Source organism: Triturus cristatus, chromosome 4_1 (assembly GCF_964204655.1).
Source record: "Triturus cristatus chromosome 4_1, aTriCri1.1, whole genome shotgun sequence".
NCBI classification, from domain to species: domain Eukaryota; kingdom Metazoa; phylum Chordata; class Amphibia; order Caudata; family Salamandridae; genus Triturus; species Triturus cristatus.
Genome location: NC_140585.1, coordinates 948,012,013 through 948,035,182, shown reverse-complemented (window position 1 = coordinate 948,035,182; position 23,170 = coordinate 948,012,013).

The following is a 23,170-nucleotide window of genomic DNA, read 5'->3' as shown; positions in this document are numbered from 1 at the left end:
AGACATGGGCAAATAAGTGTCTAAATACAGTATTAGCATCAGCAGAGGATTGCGGTCGCGTGAGTTATAGTTGCCTACACTAACTATAACGGGGGAATTTCACTGGTTTTTTATCAGTAAAATTTCCGCTAACTATAACATGTGTGAAACCTATGTTTTTTTCAGTGAATTTGCAAGGTTTTTTAAATGCTAATTCCTAACTATAACGTGTGTGAAACCTATGGTTTTTTCAGTGAATATATATATATATATATATATCTCACCACCACTCGCCTTCACTCTTCCCTCGGTTGGAAAACAAACGAGCGCAGACCCAATCTTTTCGTGCAATTCTTTATTTAGCCATTGTCCGCCATTACGCGTTTCGGGCGATCCCGCTCTTGATCACATGACAATACTTTGGCTGATGACCGCTCTTTATATATATATTCACTGAAAAAACCATAGGTTTCAGGGGCGTTATAGTTAGCTGGACATTTTCCTCGTACAAAACCCTAGAAATTCCCCCGTTATAGTTAGTTCAGCTAACTATAACTCGCGCCCCCGCAATGCACTGCTGATGACGTCACATATTACATCACTCATGACATGGTCAGTGACATCACTGATGACATCACTGATGACATCTCAAATGACATCACTGATGACATCACTGATGACGTTATCCAGTGACTGTGTGTTTCTGTAAAGTTTAAATATGTTTAATATATATAGGGAAAGGCCTATGGAAGAATGAGTGGGTGTATAAGTGTGTGAATGGATGATTTAGTAGGTGCGTAACTGACTCTATAAGTGAGTCATTAAACGTATGTTACTGCAGACTAGTGACTAAACTGTGTGAATCTGTGTGTCTGTTGCTGTGTAAGCTGCTGTATGGTTTTCTGAATAGTTACATGAGTGTCTATATGGGTTATTGATTGGTTGTCTGAGTATCTGTATGGGTGTCTGAGTGTTTGGGTGGGTGGTGTGTGTGTGACTCTGTGCATTGATGTGTGAGTGGGTGTTTCTATGCATGGTTTTAAGAGTGCATCTGTGATAGACTGTATGGTTAGGTGAGTGTATGTATGGGTGTGTTAGTGATAGAATGTATATCTCAGTGGTACATGTGTGAGTAACTACATCTGTGACAGGCAGTATATATGTGTGTAAGAGTATATAAGTGTGTATATGTGAGAGTGTGTGATTGTGAGAGTGGCTGTATGGATGAGTGTGTGCTTGTATCAGTGATTGTATAAGAGCATAAGAATGTGGTAGTATTTTTATGAGTAAGTGAACTTGTGTGAGTATAACTGGATAGATGAGTAAATGGGAGTGTGATTAATTATTTGCATGACTGACTAGTTGTGTGAGTACCTCTATGGATGATTGGTGGTGTGTGAGTGTCTATATAGGTGTATAAATGCATATGATAGTCCTGTACTGAGTGACTGTAAGTATGAGTGACTGTACAGGTGAGTGAGTGGATATGTGTGTAGACCTAAGAGTCAATGAGTGGTTATGTAGTTATTGGTAATGGAATATCTATGGTTTTGAGAATGTACGTCTGAAATTTTCATTGGGTATATCAAAGGGTGTGAGAAGATGCTCTAATTTATCACATGGATGACGTCATCAGTGATGTCATTTGAGATGTCATCAGTGATGTCATCAGTGATGTCAATGACCATGTCATGAGTGATGTAATATGTGACATCATCAGCAGTGCATTGCGGGGGCGCAAGATATAGTTAGCTGAACTAACTATAACGGGGGAATTTCTAGGGTTTTGTATGTGGGAAATGTCCAGCTAACTATAACGCCCTTGAAACCTATGTTTTTTCAGTGAATTTCTAAGGTTTTTTAAATGCCAATACCTAACTATAACGCCCCTGAAACCTATGGTTTTTTCAGTGAATTTCAAAGGTTTTTTAAATGCCAATTCCTAACTATAACGTGCATGAAACCTATGGTTTTTTCAGTGAATTTTAAAGGTTTTTTAAATGCTAATTCCTATCTATAACTTATCTCTAAAGATATCATGTTTAATGATTTTCATTGGATTTCTATATTTTTCAATTTCAGTGTGTCAATTTCATTAATTATGTTTTTTTTAAATACTTTTTTATCACCATTTTTTTAACTTATTTTTTCAATTAATTCTTTTAAAAATTAAAAAATATAATTTGTTTTATCAGGTTTTTTAAAAATATTTTTTTATATTTTTACAAATATTTTTTAAACTATATTTTCAAAACGTTTTTTTTTTTTTTTTCCCCATTTGTTTGGGATCCGCGCACCCTATGCGCACCGTTCTCGATCCGTATGCGAAAGCATCCGCGCACGGTATGCGTTGGGTATGTGTTTGATGCGCAATTGCAATTCGACCGGTACGCGACTCCAATCCCATACGCGACACGTACGATGTACGTTACGTGACGCTTGCGCGCTTCCGCGATGCGTCATATGCGTGTATGACGCGGTGGGTGCACGGATCCCGCAAAATATTTAACATTTAAAAAAACATATATATATGTATTTCATGTGAATATTAATTGAAGACAAACTCTAAACTACTCTTAAAAGTAATATATGTTTACATCTAATCCTATATTCCTTTTAAATTCAATTTCGCGGATGCGCGCTGGGTGCGTGCTGCGTAAGTGCAGGGTGCGCGGATCCCATGTGACCCTCAAAAAAAGAGATTTGATTGGTTCATTACACTTCCTGTTCTAAGTATTGAAAGACCCCACCCATTTCAATCATTCTTCTTTGGCCTTCTTTGGAAGAGCATCTCTTTGCAGAGAAGAAGCTTTTTTGACTAAGTTTTTACTTAGCTCAAACTTTTTTCAGAACAAGCAATGGCTTCAGGGCAGCAGGCATCTCCTGCACCTCCCATCTCCTCATACATCTGAGGAAGATTTTTTGGAAGGGCCACCACGCCCACCATGTTTTTCATCTGTGGTGTGGACATTTTTTACCTCTCCTGAGGGGCAAACTAAGACCAATGCCACCTTGGTGACGTGCAAGATCTGCCAGAGAGTGCTGTCTCGAGGGGATCCTAACAAAAAACATTCATGCGGAACAGCTAGTATGATGAAACATCTAAGGACCCTTCATCCGGTAAATCTTACTCGGGAGGAATGCCGAAGGATGAGAGTCGCTCCTGCTCCTTCCGACTCATCGCAGCCGAGCACTTCAAGAGTGCATCCTTCAGCACAAAATTTGGACATCCGTCCACAATTCCAATTTTTTAAAGTGCTCTGCACTAAATGCAATGCGACTTTATGCTACGGGGAGCAGTCTATCGATCTGATCTGCCGCAGGCAAGAAAGTCACCATTGCTAGTTTTTTGTTTTTTTCCTGAAGTTCATTGTTTTGTTCCTCCTGTTCTGTTTTTTCCTTTGTTTCCCCAGAAAAACCAAAAAAAAATTACAAATTGTTCAGAAAACCCCCCAAAAAATATAAAAGAAGAAAGAAGAAAAAAAAAGTTCTTCTAAGAACTAGTTTTCCTGGTTTAAAAAAAGAGCTATATGTCTTTGTTAGTGTGTGAAAGTTTAGATGAATGTATGTGTAGTACGTAATTGACTGAATGAATGCATTAGTAGCATATGGTGAATGTATAAGTGCAGAACTATGAGGAAGTGCTGCAGCATCACACAGTAACCTCTTTAACTGCAGTGTGCTGTAGTACTTCCAAAGCACACCGATGCAACATATGTACATAAATATGTTGCAAATCGATGCTTCTCTCTGCGCGGCTGCTTAAACTGCAGCCATGTGGTGACACAGGCACCCTTGGACCATAGTGCAAGGATAGCTGTGTCATGTGCTGTTTGTTTTTGTGCAGAAAGACACACCTTCCTGCACAAAAACAATGAGAAAACGTATTTTTTTCCTTCAATGTATGCTGAACATTCTAGCATGCATTGAAGATATAAAAATGTGGAGAAATGAAAACAATTCTCCTTGTTGTGCTTTCCTACACCAATTTTAGAATGGTGCAGCATTCACACACATATCGAGATTTATGATTTCTGATAAATCTAGAGATGTGTCTTGTTCTATGAGTATTCAGTGCAATCATGCACAACAACACTTATAGAACACCCTTTCAATGCAAAGTGGTGTGTATGATGAGGTTGTATTTACATGGAGTAGAAAAAGTGCACAGAGTGCCTTTTCCTCTCTTTGTAAATATGAAAGGGTGTCTTGCGCAATAACTATGTTACAAAAAGTGACATATTTCTGTTTTTAAAATTGCTTGCGAATGATAGAAGGTAAGCACAGAGTTTTGTCTGCAAAGATGTTCAAAGAAGAATGATTGAAATGATTGCGGTCCTTCAATAGGTACAATGGGAAATATTATGAACCCCTCAAATCTCTTTTTTTGCAGGTCACATGATATCCGATCACGGTCAGATTTCAAAACTACATAGGTTGAAACAGAGTGTTTTTAAAAACTTGTTTAAACTCTGTAGCTTCTTGCAGATCTCTCCAGTCTGCATATTGATACTTAGTTAAACTTACCTTCACAGTAATAGAAATAAAAAATGGTATACATTTTTTTCAGATTTTCTTTGCAATCTAAATTGATGTAAATTGCTTATTTTAAAATTAGGATCCGTGAAAGAAAAGAAAAAAATAGTTATAACATGTATTAATACATTTTTTACAACACAGCATAATTTCCACAAAGTAATTTGTTTGCCTTTTTTGCTGTTCTCAGAATATATTGAATTTCACTAGAAATAGTGATTTCAATCGTACTCATCACTTAACAGCGGGCAAAAAAATAAACAATCAGAAAGATTGTTGAAAAAAATACAACATGCTATTCTCAGTAAAATACCAGAAAATACAAATCACACATATAACAAATGCTTACGGCTAACAAAATTTGTTGCCGCTTTAAAATATTCACCGAATCAATGATCACCAAAAAGTCCATAATTCAAACATATACCTTTCCTTGAGGCCAAATTTTATTTTTGCACTCCTTTTTTATGTAAATTGTCCAATGGTAGTCCTATTAAATTATAATAATAAATTCCTCAGAGAGTGAATTATCTTCCTAAAACTTTGACTTTAAAAATATTAGGCAAGAGTTTTGTAATTCCCTAGGCAAACGTTGTTTGAAAACCAACTGGGAATCATTACAAAGTTTCCAGCCTTTGTCACATTTTAGATAGGCAGTGTAATGTCCAGATATGGTGGAAGGAACATCATGGAAAATTATAGCAATTGCTACAAAAGTCCTTCCTGATATTGATAGTTGTGCTGCTACAAATTGCTTTATTAAAGTATCCAATTTTCTTCCATCAGCTGTACAATGTTGCATCATTAAAATTATGTATTTGCCATATTTTGTTAAAAATAATGAAGATAACATTTCTGATTTACATTGGCTACACTCCATGTTTTGATTTGCACCTTTAACTAATTTATTGAAAGACACTGATTTACAGTCTGGTAATGTTAAATACAGAAATCTCTCAGTTTCTACATTGGTGCTAAATGTATACATGCAATTTTCACAATAATGTTCCCATTTGTAAGAAAGGCCAAAAATATTTTCTATTTCTACACCTTCATTTTCAAAAATGGTAAGCATATACATTAAAAATGTTTAAAATTGTGTAGAACCAGAACACACATCCAAAAGATTACGAACATCTGAAACAGATTGTATTTTACTTGTATCTGTTGTCAACTTTTCATAAACAGAATGCAACAGAGAACAAAATCTTTTTTGTCGATTCTACATAATTTGTTCTTGCAAACCTTCAAGATAAAAAACAACATTGACCACTACATTAGCATAGCAGTTGACACCTGAACTATTTTCAGACTGATAACCAACAATCTCTTCAACAGTGTCCAATTTCTTTTTACTTGCAATCACAACATTATCTTTTTTCTTTTCCCATCTCGACACCTTCAGAACAGATATTCTCAAACCTTCTTTTACGACCAACCACACGCTTTTCAAATACAGGATATTGACCTAAATTTGGAGCATACACCCTTCTTAACCTATTATACTCTTTTACACAGTTTGCATCTGCAGTAACCTTTGTCTCATCAAAATCAATCAAAAACAAACCAGATAATGTTCTGACTCGCGACAAAGCAACATATGCCAAACCCTCTTTAAATACGGTAGATCCAATGTTCACCAAAGCACTGTCTACACTTAATCCTTGAGATTTATTAATAGTCACTGCATATGCCAGAGAAAATGGAAATTGTTTCCTACGGACATATAAATCTTTAACAAGCAAAAAACGAACTGAACAACGACCAATTTCTTTAACTTCTTCAATCTGATCAAATTTAATTTTTAAAAATTCAATTCCTTCATTTTTCTGATAATTAACAAAATCCACCACTTTACCCATTGCGCCATTAACTAAACCTTTCTCTACATCCAAATTACACCTTAAAATTACCCGACAGTTTACCACACGCATACAGTGTCTTTTCTAAACCAGCTGTTTTAGATATTTTTTTTCTAAACAATCCAGTTTTGTTTTCAACTTTTCCGTCAAAATACTAGTTATTCCTTCATGCTGTATTTTATCGATGGCTTCCATTTTTACAGTTTCTTCATTTTCCAGTTTCAATAGTTCTTCGTTGAATATGGTACACTCGCGCAGTGTTGGCATTAAGCAAATCACTGATTTATTTTGAGCAATTTTCATGTACACTTTTGCAGGAACTGCATTTTCGTTTGGAAACACATTGCAAAGTAATCGACTCTCCAAAGCTTGTTTGCCTTGTTTTGAAAGAATTCCAATTCTTATATCTTGAAGAATACTTCCATATTCAGCATCATTTGCCTGTCGCATATTTGTTGTCAGTTCTTTGTATTCAAAATTACTCCAAATGTTCACATTACCAACACTGCCAAGAGACTTTCTGGTATCTTCATGGGCAAGTGTTTAAAATACCGGTTGTCCTTTTACCGGAGTCAGTTGCAGTAGATCTCCAAAAACTATGACGTGTTTTCCTCCAAATAACACGTCATACTCTGTTTTAAGAATTTGCTGCATTCTTAAATGCACAAAGGCAAGCATCAAGTTTGAAACAATGCTCACCTCATCAATAATGAGAAGTTTCATTTTCTTCAGGACTCTTGAAACTTCACAACAAGCTTCTCCAGATAGCTTGTGGTATTCCAATTTGTTCTCATGCTCTACTGGCAGCATTAGTAAACGATGTAAAGTAATTCCTTTAATGTTATGTGCTGCCAACCCAGTTGGAGCAGTGACAACACAAGACAAATGCGACTCTTTTCTGCAGATAGCTTGTAATTACTTTAATTAAGAAACTTTTTCCTGTTCCAGCTTGACCACTCACATACATTCGGATAGGTTGAAATGATGTACATGAGCACCCTCTCTTTTCATGAAGTAATCCATGGTCAATCTGCTCTTTCACTTGCTGATATATTTGTTTCTGTTCAACATTTAGGTGCCGATCACGATCCGGCAAAAACCGGGTACGAACCGTCGGACGGAGCATATTCTCCGTCCGCCGCGTACCCGGTCGAAAATATATACAAACATGGAATTACGATTCGCACGGAAATCCCATTTCCGTACGAATCGTACAAAACCCCGACCGAAGAAAATAAACATACAAATGTGATCCGGGAAAGCGCCGACGTGACGTCGGGACGCACGCAGCCTGCCATTCACGAACCAGGAATTACGATTCGCACCAACGTCATCCCGCACGGTGAATATTTTCCGGCAGCCAAAAACTGCCAGGAAATCAGGACGACGCGAACAAGGAGTACCTGCACGCGACGGACAGACATGGACCCGAACCTACGTGTCATCCCGGCCCTCATAGCAGTCGACCTCCTCTACAGGTTACGACGCAGACGCCGCAGAAGGTCAGAACAACAAAGGGAGAGGGGAAGGGGGGGGGGGCAGGACCAGGGGCAGGCCACAAAACCCCCACCAAAGTCACACAGCACACATGCCCTGGACATACCTGACCCCCAGGCCCTGGTCACTACGAGGGGGTGGGGGCGTGTCCAGCAAAGCCAGTGTCCGCCACAACGGAAGTGCTTGACGACGCGAACCGGCAACACAACAATACAGGTACGTCCCGTACCCACGCCTTAAGAGCGTGGGTACGAGTCATACCACACCCACACCTACGTCATCCCAACAATGGCGGGACGGCTGTACCCACGTGGCAAAGGCCTGGGTACGGCCCGCACAAGCATCACATAGCGTGGGGACGGATAAGTACTAACCGTACCCCCACCCCCCTATGCATGGAGCGTACCCCCAACCCCAACAGTGCAAGTACGACGCGTACCCTCACCCGCGTACGTATGGAGCATACCCCCACCCCAACACTGTAAGTACGACCCGTACCCACACCCGCGTACGTATGGAGCGTTCCCCCACCCTAACAGTGTAAGTACGACCCGTACCCTCACCCGCGTACATATGGAGCATACCCCCACCCCAACAGTGTAAGTATGACCCGTACCCTCACCCGCGTACGTATGGAGCATACCCCCACCCCAACAGTGTAAGTACGACCTGTACCCACACCCGCGTACATATGGAGCGTACCCCCACCCCAACAGTGTAAGTACGACCCGTACCCTCACCCGCGTACGTATGGAGCGTACCCCCACCCCAACAGTGTAAGTACGACCCGTACCCTCACCCGCGTACATATGGAGCGTACCCCCACCCCAACAGTGTAAGTACGACCCGTACCCTCACCCGCGTACGTACGGAGCGTACCCCCACCCCAACAGTGTAAGTACGACCTGTACCCACACCCGCGTACGTATGGAGCGTACCCCCACCCCAACAGTGTAAGTACGACCCGTACCCTCACTCGCGTACGTATGGAGCGTACCCCCACCCCAACAGTGTAAGTACGACCCGTACCCTCACCCACGTACGTATGGAGCGTACCCCCACCCCAACAGTGTAAGTACGACCCGTACCCTCACCCGCGAACGTATGGAGCATACCCCCACCCCAACAGTGTAAGTACGACCCGTACCCTCACCTGCGTACGTATGGAGCGTACCCCCACCCCAACAGTGTAAGTACGACCCGTACCCACACCCGCGTACGTATGGAGCGTACCCCCACCCCAACAGTGTAAGTACGACCCGTACCCTCACCCGTGTACGTATGGAGCGTACCCCCACCCCAACAGTATAAGTACGACCCGTACCCTCACCCGCGTACGTATGGAGCGTACCCCCACCCCAACAGTGTAAGTACGACCCGTACCCACACCCGCGTACGTATGGAGCGTACCCCCACCCCAACCGTGTATGTACGGACCGTACCCCCACCTTGTATGCATGTAGCGAACCCACACCCGTGTATGTTCTATGCGTACATATCCTGAAATAGGAGGGGTGTGTGCAGAGTCCTCCCAGCAGTGCCCAGACGCAGGAGGGGTGGGTGCAGAGTCCTCCCAGCAGTGCCCAGACACAGGAGGGGTGGGTGTAGAGTCCTCCCAGCAGTGCCCAGATGCAGGAGGGGTGGGTGCAGAGTCCTCCCAGCAGTGCCCAGACACAGGAGGGGTGGGTGCCTAACACTCCCAGCAGTGCCCAGAGACAGGAGGGGTGGGTGCAGAGTCCTCCCAGCAGTGCCCAGACGCAGGAGGGGTGGGTGCAGAGTCCTCCCAGCAGTGCCCAGACGCAGGAGGGGCGGGTGCAGAGTCCTCCCAGCAGTGCCCAGACGCAGGAGGGGTGGGTGTAGAGTCCTCCCAGCAGTGCCCAGACACAGGAGGGGTGGGTGTAGAGTCCTCCCAGCAGTGCCCAGACACAGGAGGGGTGGGTGCCTAACACTCCCAGCAGTGCTCAGAGACAGGAGGGGTGGGTGCAGAGTCCTCCCAGCAGTGCCCAGACGCAGGAGGGGTGGGTGTAGAGTCCTCCCAGCAGTGCCCAGATGCAGGAGGAGTGGATGTAGAGTCTTCCCAGCAGTGCCCAGACGCAGGAGGTGTGGGTGTAGAGTCCTCCCAGCAGTGCCCAGACACAGGAGGGGTGGGTGCCTAACACTCCCAGTAGTGCCCAGAGACAGGAGGGGTGGGTGCCTAACACTCCCAGCAGTGCCCAGAGACAGGAGGGGTGGGTGCAGAGTCCTCCCAGCAGTGCCCAGACGCAGGAGGGGTGGGTGTAGAGTCCTCCCAGCAGTGCCCAGACGCAGGAGGGGTGGGTGTAGAGTCCTCCCAGCAGTGCCCAGACGCAGGAGGGGTGGGTGTAGAGTCCTCCCAGCAGTGCCCAGACACAGGAGGAATGGGTGCCTAACACTCCCAGCAGTGCCCATAGACAGGAGGGGTGGGTGTAGAGTCCTCCCAGCAGTGCCCAGACGCAGGAGGGGTGGGTGCAGAGTCCTCCCAGCAGTGCCCAGACGCAGGAGGGGTGGGTGCAGAGTCCTCCCCGCAGTGCCCAGACACAGGAGTGGTGGGTGCCTAACACTCCCAGCAGTGCCCAGACACAGGAGGGGTGGGTGCAGAGTCCTCCCAGCAGTGCCCAGACGCAGGAGGGTTGGGTGCAGAGTCCTCCCAGCAGTGCCCAGATGCAGGAGGGGTGGGTGCAGAGCCCGCCCAGCAGTGCCCAGAGACAGGAGGGGTGGGTGCCTAACACTCACAGCAGTGCCCCTGCAAAGAAAAGGGTGGAGTACCCACAGATCCAATGCCCACAAATGTCAGTCAGGTGCACAAAGATCCTGCAGTACATGTAGCACATGTGTGCGAGGCTGGAAGTATACATATGCATAGCGCCTAAAAGAATACATGTACACATGAAGTCATGGCAACAATCTACATACACAAGTACAGTGACCACCAAGGACGCCAGGAATGATGCAGGTGGAGACATCGCTCAGCATGCATGGCCCAAGTCTAACAAGTCCGTCACACACCCAGCCAATGTAGACACAGCTCAGCACCACATATTGGAAAGACCCTGCAGGGAAGAAGTCAGGTTACACAGAGGAAGGAACACACCTTGGGACGATGTCACCATGCAGTAACTGCTTACATGAACAAAGTTATGTAGCCAACAGCTTGTGATGGCACACAGATACCAGGATCCACCCTATGACCAGCACAAGATGACAATTCCCACACACCCAACACATAATCACCACCCAAAACAATGGGGCAGGTCGACCAACAGCAATACCAGACAGACAGTAGTGTACTAAGGAAAAATAAATTGCTTTAATCAGCATCCAAAACATATGTTTGTCCCTTGAAAGTTCTTAAAAGTACAATGCCCATAGGGCAAACCAAAGTTCGAATCCAGGTGGGGGACACAGTGGGACGCGTGTCCCCTAGCTTGCCTGCACAGTCAGACTCCTTCATCTTCCAGAGCGGGGAGGGCATCATGTGGGGGGGAAGGACCAGGCACCGCAGGGACATGAGGGCGAAGGGTAGGCGTCGTGGGTGCAGTGATGGAGGACTCCACCACAGGGGGTGGGTCAGGGCCAAAGGCGGAGGCCAGGATGGCGCTGCACACCTTTGCAAGGTCCTCCAGCGACTCCCCTGCACCCGAAGGAACCACAGGCCCCAAGGAGGGGGGGGGCGGAGGGATGGGTCGCAGCACCACAGGGGGAGGGTGTGGACAGGGGGGGGACTCAACCACCCTGACCGGGGACTCCCTTGACCGCTTGCGGGGTGGTGTCACAGTGGGGCTCAGGGACAGAGCGGCCATGAAGGAGTCTTTGCCGGATATGTGGCCAGGAGAGCTGAGGGGAGGGGATTTGGAGGGAGTGGATTTGGTGGAATGCGGACTCCCACTCTGGCTGCGTGACTTACGTTTGCCCCCTGACCCAGTGGGTGTGCCTACTCCACCCTGTGTGTGCGTGCCAGGAGGTGTACGTATGACCTTCCCTGCTGGTGTGGTGCCTGTGTCTGTTGTGGTGGGTGCATGCTGACGTCTGGGTGTACGTGGGACAGGCATGGGAGTGGGAAGTGTGGATGTGTCAGGGGTAGGGGGTTGGACATAGCACTGCAGGAGACCCACTGCTGCAGTCAGTGTCGAGTCAATGGACCTCAGCAAGTTGCGTTGGTCAGCCTACGATGAAAAAATGCCCTCCAAGTATGCCTCCATGTTGTTCAGCACTTGGCTGTGGCCATGGAGGACATTAAGCATCGCAGCCTGACCAACCTGCAACTGCCGCTGGATGTCCACTGACTCGGCATTGGCGGCAGCAGTGGAGACAGGGGCAGGGGGTGCGGTGCCTGGCAGGAAGGAGACATGTGGTGACCGGGCACGCTGGGAAGGGACACGAGCAAGTGGGACGCGGCTGATGGCAATGGAGGGGGTGGGCTGAGATGTTGTGCCGCTGTCAGCTGCTGGTGCAGCCTCCGCCCACTCGGAGAGATCATCCTCGGACCCGTCAGCTTCATATTCTGTCGTGCCAGCGGACAGGTCCTTGGCCTCACTCTCCTCCGCCTCAGTTCCACTCAATGTGCCAGCCACGATGTCAACGCTGGCACTGGTGCTCGGTCCCTCCGCTCCGTCTGTGCTCATGTCTCCCTCCGTGTCCCTCGACGATGCTGTGGGCAAGGTGAAGAGACAGCAATTAATCATAAACCTGTATACATATGTCACATGAGTCCAATCTACATAGGTTACAGTGCATAGCCTGAAAAGAAAGATCAGTAACATCTACAAAACAAGGTACAGATGTAGGGCATGCAACACACAGTTGGTTGACCCACCATGCCACTGAAAAACCATGTAGAGCATGACACAATAGCAAATGACATGAAATGGAGTTTGACAGAGGAGCCAGGCCCTGGGGACAATCCAGCACTGCATCTGCACCACACAGCATTGCCGAAAATAGGGATGAGCAGGGACCATATCCATGAATTTGAGGCACATGCAGCATAGGTAATACTGAAAACATGCCCACCATGACTGGCTCACTGCACCTTGAGTGTATGTCCAGACAAACATCACACACTGGCCAGACCTAGCAAGGAGATTTCAGGTTTTGACATGTAGGCTTTGCCCGCACCAACCACCCCCTACATGAGACAATTTGTTGAGACACAGGAAGCACTTACATCTCTTAGTCTGGGTGAAATACACAGGGGCTGCATAAATGCAAGATTGGACGCCAAATACCCACGGTGCGCCTGTCCAAATAATCATGTACAAATGGTCATCATCAGATTATTGTAACAAGACACACAGGCACTGGCCCCCGTGAGTATGGACAAGGAAAATCAGGTCAGGCTGTACAGTGGACACTTGTACTACATTTTATGTCAATATACATGGTGCCAGGGGACAATGCTGTAGACACTGAGAGTGTCCACGTTTTGTGATGACACACATGACACCTAGGAAAATATGCCCCAGGGGACAGCAGTGGCCACACAACTCCATGGTCCTGAATGGGAATGACTGCAACACACGCCACCATCCCTGCACTATGCGTATCGCACACTCATGCACATCATGTCACAGGCCACAACATAGGACATGCGTGCTGTAAGGCATGACACTTGAGAGACTAACTCCCATGTCTGGACTCAGCATCAGTGCCAACTGACATGGAACCCACATGTACTGAACTGGACAGGGCACAGGCAAGGTCCCAAAACCTGTTACACACCACCCCCACACATGATGCTACAGGCATAGTTCACGTGGAGAAAGCGCCAGCATACATTACCTTGTGCAGGAGTGACTACACACAGACCAGGGAACACATTGCAAGGAGGGGAAGGGAGGCAGGAGAGCACCGCTATACTGTGGGTAACTGGATCTGCACAGCACCTTTAAACCCTGGCAGTGTATCCATGCAACTGTGCACTTACAAATGCTGGTGACACACAACAAACACACATGTACCTACCCCCTTCCTGCTGCTGCTTCTCCTGTAAGCGCCTGTCCAAGTCTGGAAATACCACCGCCAGCACACGCTTGTGGATGTGGGTCAGACGGCGGCGCCCGCGGTTCTTATGGGTCTCAGGTGAGTCCCCCAGCAGGACCCGTGCGATCCTCCGCGTCCAGCACCGGATATCCTGCCAGCGTTTCCTCACCTGGGCCAGGCGCCGCTTGCGACCGTCCGTCCTCCTCACGGCACTGACGGCGTTCATCCATATCTGCTTCTTGGCAGAGGCGCCTACCTGTGAGGATGAACAAGTGACACTACACCAGGCACATGTCACAGAGAGACATATTAGAACAAATTTGCTGTTTACAACAAGGCATAGTATGCATCCAACGCATTGCACCTTTGTCATAGGGACATGATCCTCTGGGGAAGGGCAAAAGCAGTACGTGCCATTGAAAGGACACAGGTGGAATGAGGGCAACGACACAATCAATGATCCAGGCTCACAATGTGCATCAGAAGGTACACCAGGATAATGTGCAGCACCTCTAAGCAGTCACATGCCACAGGCCACTGACGCTACCGCAGCAGAGTACACAGACACACACAGGCACAGGACATTCACCTGCCATTGCCAAATGCAGCGACAAACCTCACTCTGCACATGTGCCACTAGACGGGGGGGGCTCACAGGTGTGGGGCTGGCTCTGCACGTCAGACACACAGCACTGCTCCCTGCTCACATCACATGGGCAGGGTATATCCATCCCTCATGCAGCCCGGGTGCCACACTCCACATATGCACCCACCCACATGACAGGGGACTTACACACACACCGATGTCCAGGGTACGAACACATCATGTGGACACTCTCAGCACAGGTACACAGAACTAACACACATCTGTGGGTACAGTCACCTGTCACACTGGGCTGACCACATAATCAAATGAGGACTGTAGAGGCTACATTCCCAGGAGGAAAAGACAGGCAGAATGTGGCACCATGCAGTGATTGTCACAGTAAACACAATGCAAGTGAGGACGGCAGACATGCACCACAGCATGCACTGGCTGGGAGACATCAGGCATTCCCCCCCCTGGGATCCCCCCTACAGTACATAGCATGTGTGTCACACCTGGACACAATGCCAGAAGTCACAGTCACAAGCAAGGGACACAGTCAGTGCTAGTAGACTCTGCACTCACCTGATACCCTGGTCGCCCATACAGCAGGGGGTACTGTGGGAGGATCACATCCAGCAAAGCCAGGTTCTCCTCCAGGGTGAAAGGCTGTGACCTCTCCACAGACCTTGACATGGTTCCAGGGAATCAGTAGCAGCAGCTGGGTCGTCGAATCCTAAGATGTGCAGGCAAGTGCTTCCTCATGGGACCTGGCTGCCTTATATCTGCCTTGCTGGCCTGTTTCATGCACAGGAGTACAGAGTGATTGGTCACTCACATTTGCATCCTATGTTTCCTCCAATCCCTTCAAACCTAGCACAGTCAGTGGGTTCTTATTGTGTTTTTTTCTTGAGCATGATGTCAACTCCAGAACCACATTGCAACAAAGTACATTCATTCAAACTGACTACTGCTGTGCACCTGCTGAAAAAAATTCTAACTTTAAACTTGGTCTCCATGACAACCAGCATGCATGTAGGCCTTTATACTTGTCCCTCAAGTGTCCCCTATGCAATTTGGAGTTTAACACACAGGTACGGTGCGTACCGGGGCCCTAGGGCACCACAAATGCATTGTAACGGCCCGTACAGGCGTGTGTACGGTCCGTACCACTATGGGTGTGCTTGCGTTTGCGTACCCATAGTGAAAGTGAGCGTACGCACGCGTGTACGGTCCGTACCACTATGACTACGCATACGTGAGAACACCCATAGTGAAAGTGAGCGTACGCACGCGTGTACGGTCCGTACCACTATGAGTACGCATACGCGAGAACACCCATAGTGAAAGTGAGCGTACGCACGCGTGTACGGTCCGTATCACTATGGAAGTTATCGCGTATGCGTACTCATAGTGGTACGGACCGTACACGCGTGCGTACGCTCACTTTCACTATGGGTACGCATACCCAAGCACACCCATAGTGGTACGGACCGTACACACGCCTGTACGCTCACTATCACTATGGGTGTTCTCGCGTATGCGTACTCATAGTGGTACGGACCGTACACGCGTGCGTACGCTCACTTTCACTATGGGTACGCATACGCAAGCACACCCATAGTGGTACGGACCGTACACACGCCTGTACGCTCACTATCACTATGGGTACACATACGGCAGCACTCCCATAGTGATAGGGAACGTACACAGGCCCTCTGAGCGAAAGTACGGTGCCTTTCACACATCACAGTGGTGACAGGCAGCACACAGGAAGGAATAGGGCTGACATACTTGTCCATGGATGGACATCAAGGCATTGTCTGGGCAGTACTACATGTGTGGGGCACAGGTGTGAAAGGCTGTGATGTGGCACATTACTCCTGAGTCGAGAAGGCACCAGATGTATGATGAGATGTGTACAGATGTTATGTGTGATGGTGCAATGTGTGCCAGGCATGCCCTTAACTCCTTTGACATGTGTGTATGTCGTACTGCACACTTGGGATGAGCGTCACTGGCATGGCACAGTCAACAACACACGCAAGTGTCCCCTGATGCCCGCTACAGGGGTTACCACACCAGACATGTGACTACCCACGGTGCACGATGTGACTATGTCATGTATATGTGGGGGGTTCCCATTAGCTTGATGTTGGAGCTCCCTCAAAAGCATCAGCTGTTGCAGCAACCAACATGTGTCTGTGTGTAGATGGACATGGCACACTGTTCCGCACACCAGGCCCCATGTGGTATCGGATGTGAGGTGCGTATGTATGCATGGGACACGGAGTAGCGTAACAAGGACATGTCTGCATCCTCTCTATGAATGTGTGGTGAGTCATTACATGTACACCTTATTGGCAAGGTGTGTGGGCTGTCCTAGTGTAATGTCATGTGACCTGTGGCTCTAGTGTTCCGCCACCAGTCTCTGCAATCGCCATCCTACTTCTGCTGATGTGTTGATGTATGTCACTCCTGTGTTGCGTCTGGCTGTTCACTTACACTGGGACACAGCTAATCCCATGCCATGGCATGTGGAGGTTCACAATCTCCGTGTGTAGCTGGGTCTTGGTAGGAGTGTCACCTAGCAGCCATACGGGTCCAGGGCATGTGGCACATACCTGACTCCGTATGTCGCATATGTGTATTGACAGATTGACATTTGCTCAGCACCAAAAATTGTTGTTGTAGTGCACTCACTCTTCCTTGTCACTTCCAAATTACTGCAGAGCGCCGCCTCTTCCCCGAGCAATTCCGGACTTGGCTGACATGCGGGAGAATGACTGTATCCGGTGCTATCGCTTCCCCCAACCGTTGATTCTGGAGTTGACGGCGAGGCTGGCACCACACCTGCAACCGCTGCACAGGTATCCTACGGCACTGACACCCAAGCTGAAGGTAATGGCAGCCCTACATTTTCTTGCCAAGGGTACCTTTCAAAATACCATAGCTCATGTTGGTGGCATGTCCCAGAGCATGTTCTGCCGTGTGCTGCATGATTTCTTAGAGGCCATGTTGCTTAACCTGGATGAGTTCATCCATTTCCCAACCCCTGAAATGTTGACTGGGGTCAAGCGTGGATTCTATGCCCTGGGAGGGATGCCCCATGTCATTGGGTCCATAGATGGGACACATGTGGCTTTGGTACCACCACAGGCACAGGAGGTAGCGTACAGGAATCGCAAGCACTACCACTCCATCAATGCCCTTGTGGTGTGTCTGTCCAACATGGTGATTTCACATGTCTGTGCTCGTTTTCCAGGATCAGCACACGATGCCTACATCATGAGGCGTAGCAGGGTGCCTGAAATGATGACGCAGCTGCGCAACGAACGAGCATGTGTTGTTGGTGGGTACACTCTGTCTGTCCTGTATTTTGTGTAGACTTCCAGCACGACCGCTTCTCCTGTCCTACTTATGTCCATGTGCTTTCCATGTAGGGGATGCTGGCTATCCCAACATGCCATGGCTGATCACACCTCTCCGCAACCCCATCACGCCGGCCCAGCTCCGCTACAACACCGCCCATGGCCGGACAAAGCGAGTGATAGAGGGGACATTTGGCCTCCTGAAGAGCCGATTCAGATGCCTCCACAAGACCGGCGGCGCCCTCCCATATGCCCCGGCGAAGGTCTGCAAAATCTTCATGGTCTGCTGCATGCTGCACAACATGGCAGTTGAGAAAGCTGTGCCACTCATCCTGGATCAAGATGATCAGGACCATCCACCCGTGGAGGACCAAGGTCTTGGCAATGGGGCTAGTGATGTGGAGGATGTGGTTCCGCAAGAGGACATCTGGACTCGGCTCATACGCAACTTCTTTGCTTAGTGGTGAGTACCAGTGTCTGTGTGTGCATGCATTGGTCCCCGTGTGGCATGTGTTGCGATGTGTGTGTCCATCTGCATGTATGGCACGTGAGTCAGAGGTGTGGGTGGATGTGTCACTGGAGTGATGGTACCAGTGATGAGTGTATTTCCCCAGTCATAATTGTGACCTAGCATGTTGTCATCCTTACATGTGTCGAGTACATGCACATGCAAGTGGCTGTGCTTTTTGTGGCTGACTTCTTGTGTGTCTCTCATCCCCAGGTACTTGCGCATGCCGTCTGCTGGTTGCATTGTTGTGGCACTGCTATTCCTCATGGACACGTCATCGTGTGCTGACTCAGCGTTACACGCACGGACAAGGTTGGAAGTCTCCTTAGGGTAAGGGATGCATCAGGGGTGTATTGGGTGTGGCAGTTGTTTACGATGTGTGCACACTGCCCCTGTCGATGTTTGGTTCCTCTGCTGACATGTCGCATCACCATGGGACACATGACATGCAGCTGGGTACACCTGAATAGATGGTCAGACTTGTTGACAGTCATCAGTGATGGGGTTGTGGATTGTGATGATGGCATCAATGTGTGTTACACTGCCCTCAGACACATACATTTTGCATTGGCTTGACATGGTGTGGGACTTCCACATCAGCGGATCAATGGTGTATGGCAGTCTCTCCGTGAGCAGCAGGGGGTGTTTAGCTGTTAGCCGACACTTGTGTGCCAGTTCCATGGCTATCACGCATTTGTGCTGCAGAAGGGGGGTTCCAGTGTTGGACCCACATGTTACTCCACATGACCCGTTCATGTGTACTCCGAGTTGCCTCTGCAATCCCGAATACATGACTAATAAAGGTGTCCCTATGCCTCAAAGGTGCCTCTTCTCAGTCAATGCTGGTGTGTTGCCACGGTGCATCCGGCATGTCTGGCATGGCTTTCCGTGATTGTGGCCATGTGTCTATGTGTAGAGTAGGAAGATGCAAGCTGTTTGTGTGGGATTAGACTGTGTATTGTGCATGATGTCCATGACTGTGTGGATATTGTGACATGTGCCATCCCCATGCATCCAACGTTGGCCAGGCCACCATTCTCTGCATCCACCTGACTCAAGCTTGCAGGACATGGTTCGGCCACCTGGCCACACATACCTGGGTGCCCCCCAGGACACTCCACATGATCCCTTACCTCTGCGCATGGCTGTCGCTGTACTCAAAATGTCTGTCGGAACGGTTGTGTGGCCACCCCCTCAGCTGGTTGGGCCCATCACGGGTGTGTATGGTGCTCCATGTCTGTCTTGCCTAATACAATGTGACCCATGTGTGTCCTGTGCCAGACTCAGGCCCCAGGGTGTGAATGGTTGAAGGCAAATGAGAACTCAGGCATGGTTAGACTTTACAAGACACATGTAAGGTAATAATGCAAAATGTAGGCATCTTCTCTTTATGGTGTAACTCTTTATTTTGGTTGGGGTACGGGGGGGGTATGACATGAGGGGCTTTCCGGGTGTGTGGAATCCAAAGTTCACTAGGGGAGTTGGTGTCCTTGCCATTTGAAATCCTCAGAGTCCATGCCACAGTCTTTGTCAACATTGGTCAGACAGTGACCAGCAAGTCCATGTGGCAGAGAATGTCTTTAGCTGCTGTGCTGCTTTTGGCCCAGTGGGCCAGGTGCCAGGCCAGGTGTCCTGGGAGATGGTGCTGTTGCGCTGACCCTCACGGTCTTTTCCGTGGACGACCCGCCCTCCTTCGGGGACCCTCAGAAGCAGGCCGTGACGATGTTTGGGATGCTCCGTCGGATGTCTCCTCCTCCTCCTCCTGATCCCTCCCTGTGGGTGGTGATGTTCTACGCCTGATGGCACAGGGAGGGTTGCCCATGTTGTCGGCTATCTGACGGAGTGTACTGTGAATTCCCCTGAACACCGTCACGAGCTCAGCCTGTCTGTCCTCCATCCGCCCTTGGTGTCGCAGTAGACAGGCATGTTGCTCCGCATGTTGCTGGGCCTGCTGGGTCTTGATCTCCTCGAGGATGGACACAACCTGGGCCATGCCCGTGGTGTCCTGCCGGTATGTCTCCAGGATGTTTCTGACATGGGAATATACCGGTTCCGCAGCCAACTGGTCAGGCTCGCGCCTCCGCCGTCCTCCACTCCCACCACCCCTGCCCACTTGCGCCTGGCCTGCCCTTGTGGGCACATCGGGTCTCCGGGCCCCCTGAGGGGTGGCATTGGCGTTGTCGCCTGCCTCCTCCTGGGTGCCCGGTACACCGTGTCCCTCCTGGCCGGCCTGGCTGCATTGTGGTGGTGGGGCAGGGATCCTGGGTGTCTCCTGGGATGTGGCAGAAGTGGGGGTGGTGGTTGGCCCAGTTGTACCTGACGCAGGTGCTGCAGGTGGTTGGACACCAGAGGGGCCAGGTTGGTCGGGGTCGGGTTCGTCCACAGAGTGGTGAGAGTCGTCGCTGCCGGTGGGTCCGTCATCCCGCCGAGCCGGGTCCTGTGAGTCTTCCCCCCCAGTATTGGGGGGTGATCCATGATGTTGACCTGTGTGTGAGCGAGACAATGTTAATTTTGTTCCATGCATCATCCATGTTTCATTGGTTTCTAAGTTGGCACATTTCCTCTGGGAATTTGGATATGTCTTGCATTCCACTCACAGTGCACTTGTGCATGGGTATGTCCCTTGGCCACAGCTTTTGCGACTTTACCTATGTGTGGCACAGTCTTACTTGCTGCGTCAATTGTGACTGCAGTCAGCAGTGGAGTGAGCAGGTGTGGCGAGCCATGCATTGGCGCCTTCCGTGTTGCACTGTCCGTGGGCACATGGAGTTGTTCCACACACTTAGATAATGCAGGTAGCTGGCGTTGTGCTCGTGCACAGGTTGAGACATGGCCCAGTGTTTTGCCATGGAGAAGAGGGGGGATTCAGGCACTGGCCACCCTTGTCTACATGCACGCAGTCCACCTGCTGACGAGCAGATATTCCCACACCCCACAAGGCTGAATTGGTCTCCCTGTGTGTCCCTTTCTCACTCCCTCTCTGTCCCCCTCTCCCTCCCTCTGTGTGTCAGCCTCCTCCCTCTGTCCGTCTCCCTGTGTCTCCCTCCCTCTCTCTCCCCCCCTCCCTCCCTCTGTGTGTCACCCTCAGTCACCTCAGCCCAGCTTCCTAGGCACACACTTTTTGCTGATCTTTTACTGGCCCTTGGCTTGGTCATGTGAGTTTGTTTCTGATCTGCAGGCACCCATTGGGTGTAGTGTCTGTGTCTGCGCTGCTGCTGTGGTGGTGTGTGCTGCCACTCTTTCACAGTGTTGGCTGTTCATTAGCTGCTGTCATGTGCAAAAACGTGCCGTCACCCCCATGTGTTAATGCAAGGCGTCCGCCATTTGCTGGCAAGTCTTTCCTGTGTGGGAACACACTGTTTGTCTGGCTGTGACCTAGGCCATATGGGCAGGGGGCATTGTTGTCTGCTTCTGAGTTGCACTATGTGATTTTTGTGGCCCCCACTCCCGCCATCCGGCTTACCGTGTCTTGTGTTGGTGTTTTCTGTGGCCTGTGACTTTGCATTGTCCAGCTGGGTGCATGGGGCATGGTGGCGCCAGTGGCATGTGCGTGTTCATGGAGTGTGGTTGAGTCATGCGATAGCTTGGGGTGGTTGCGTGCCAGTTTGTGAGTTTGGTTGTGGATGACGTTCCCCCCATGTGAGGTGAGTTGTTTGTGTACTCACCCGGGTCTCGGAGTCCGTCTAATCCATCCACTGACACCACCGGCAGTATGGCCATCACCCTCTCCTCCCAGGGATGGTAGTGTACGGTTCTGCGGGGCGGCCCTCCTCCAGTGACGTTGGCCTGGTTGTGGTCGTCGGTCATTTTGGCTCGGACCCTCCTCCGCAGATCGTACCACCTGGCTTGGCATTCATGCCTGGTCCTTCTGGTGGCCGCAACAGCATTCACAGCATCAACAATCCTCTGCCACATGGCTGTTTTTTCGGTCATGCAGGTCTGTCTGACCAATGTTCCAAAGAGGTGTGGCTCGACTCTGAGGATTTCGTCGACAAGGACCTCCAACTCGCGGCTAGTGAACTTTGGATTCTTGTTAGTGGGCATGGTGAGGGGTGTGGGTGTGGATGGTGAGGGGGTGTGGATGGTTGTGGGTGTGTGGGTGTGGTTGTGCAGGTGTGTGTGTGAATGTGATGAGGGGGTGTTTGTGAAGGTGGTTGTGTGAAGGTGTGCAAGTGTAAGGTGTAGTAATGGTTCTAGTATGGTACTGTAGGTTGTCTGTGGGGTCTGGCAGCAGTGAGTCTGTTGCAAAGGCTCATGGTTTGTGTGTGTGGGCCCTTTTTATTGGTCCATTGGTGGGTGTGGCTGTGTTTGAAGTTTGGGTGGGTGTGTTATAAGGAGTGGTTGTGTTTTGGGCCTCTGTTTGGGATTTTGGCAGTTGCAGGTCAGTGAATGTGTTGTTTTTGTGCTTGTTGGACATGTTTTGTGGCTTTGTGCCATTCGAATGGTGTATTCTTGTGTTGTTTTGCTTTGTCCTGGTTGTGTACGTGCGTTTTTAGCGTGTGTACGGTGTGTACTTCGTGAATTTTGTTGTACAGTGCTGTCCTTGTGTCTGGCTTGGTACGACTCGTACATGCGCGATGTTGTGTGAAGGTGCTGGTGTTGGGGCCTGGGGGTACGCTCCATGCATACGCGGGTGGGGGTACGTGTCGTACATACACGGTTGGGGTGGGGGTACGGTCCGTACATACACGGTTGGGGTGGGGGTATGCTCCATGCATACGCGGGTGAGGGTACGGGTCGTACATACACTGTTGGGGTGGGGGTACGCTCCATACGTACGCGGGTGAGGGTACGTGTTGTACATACACAGTTGGGGTGGGGGTACGGTCCGTAC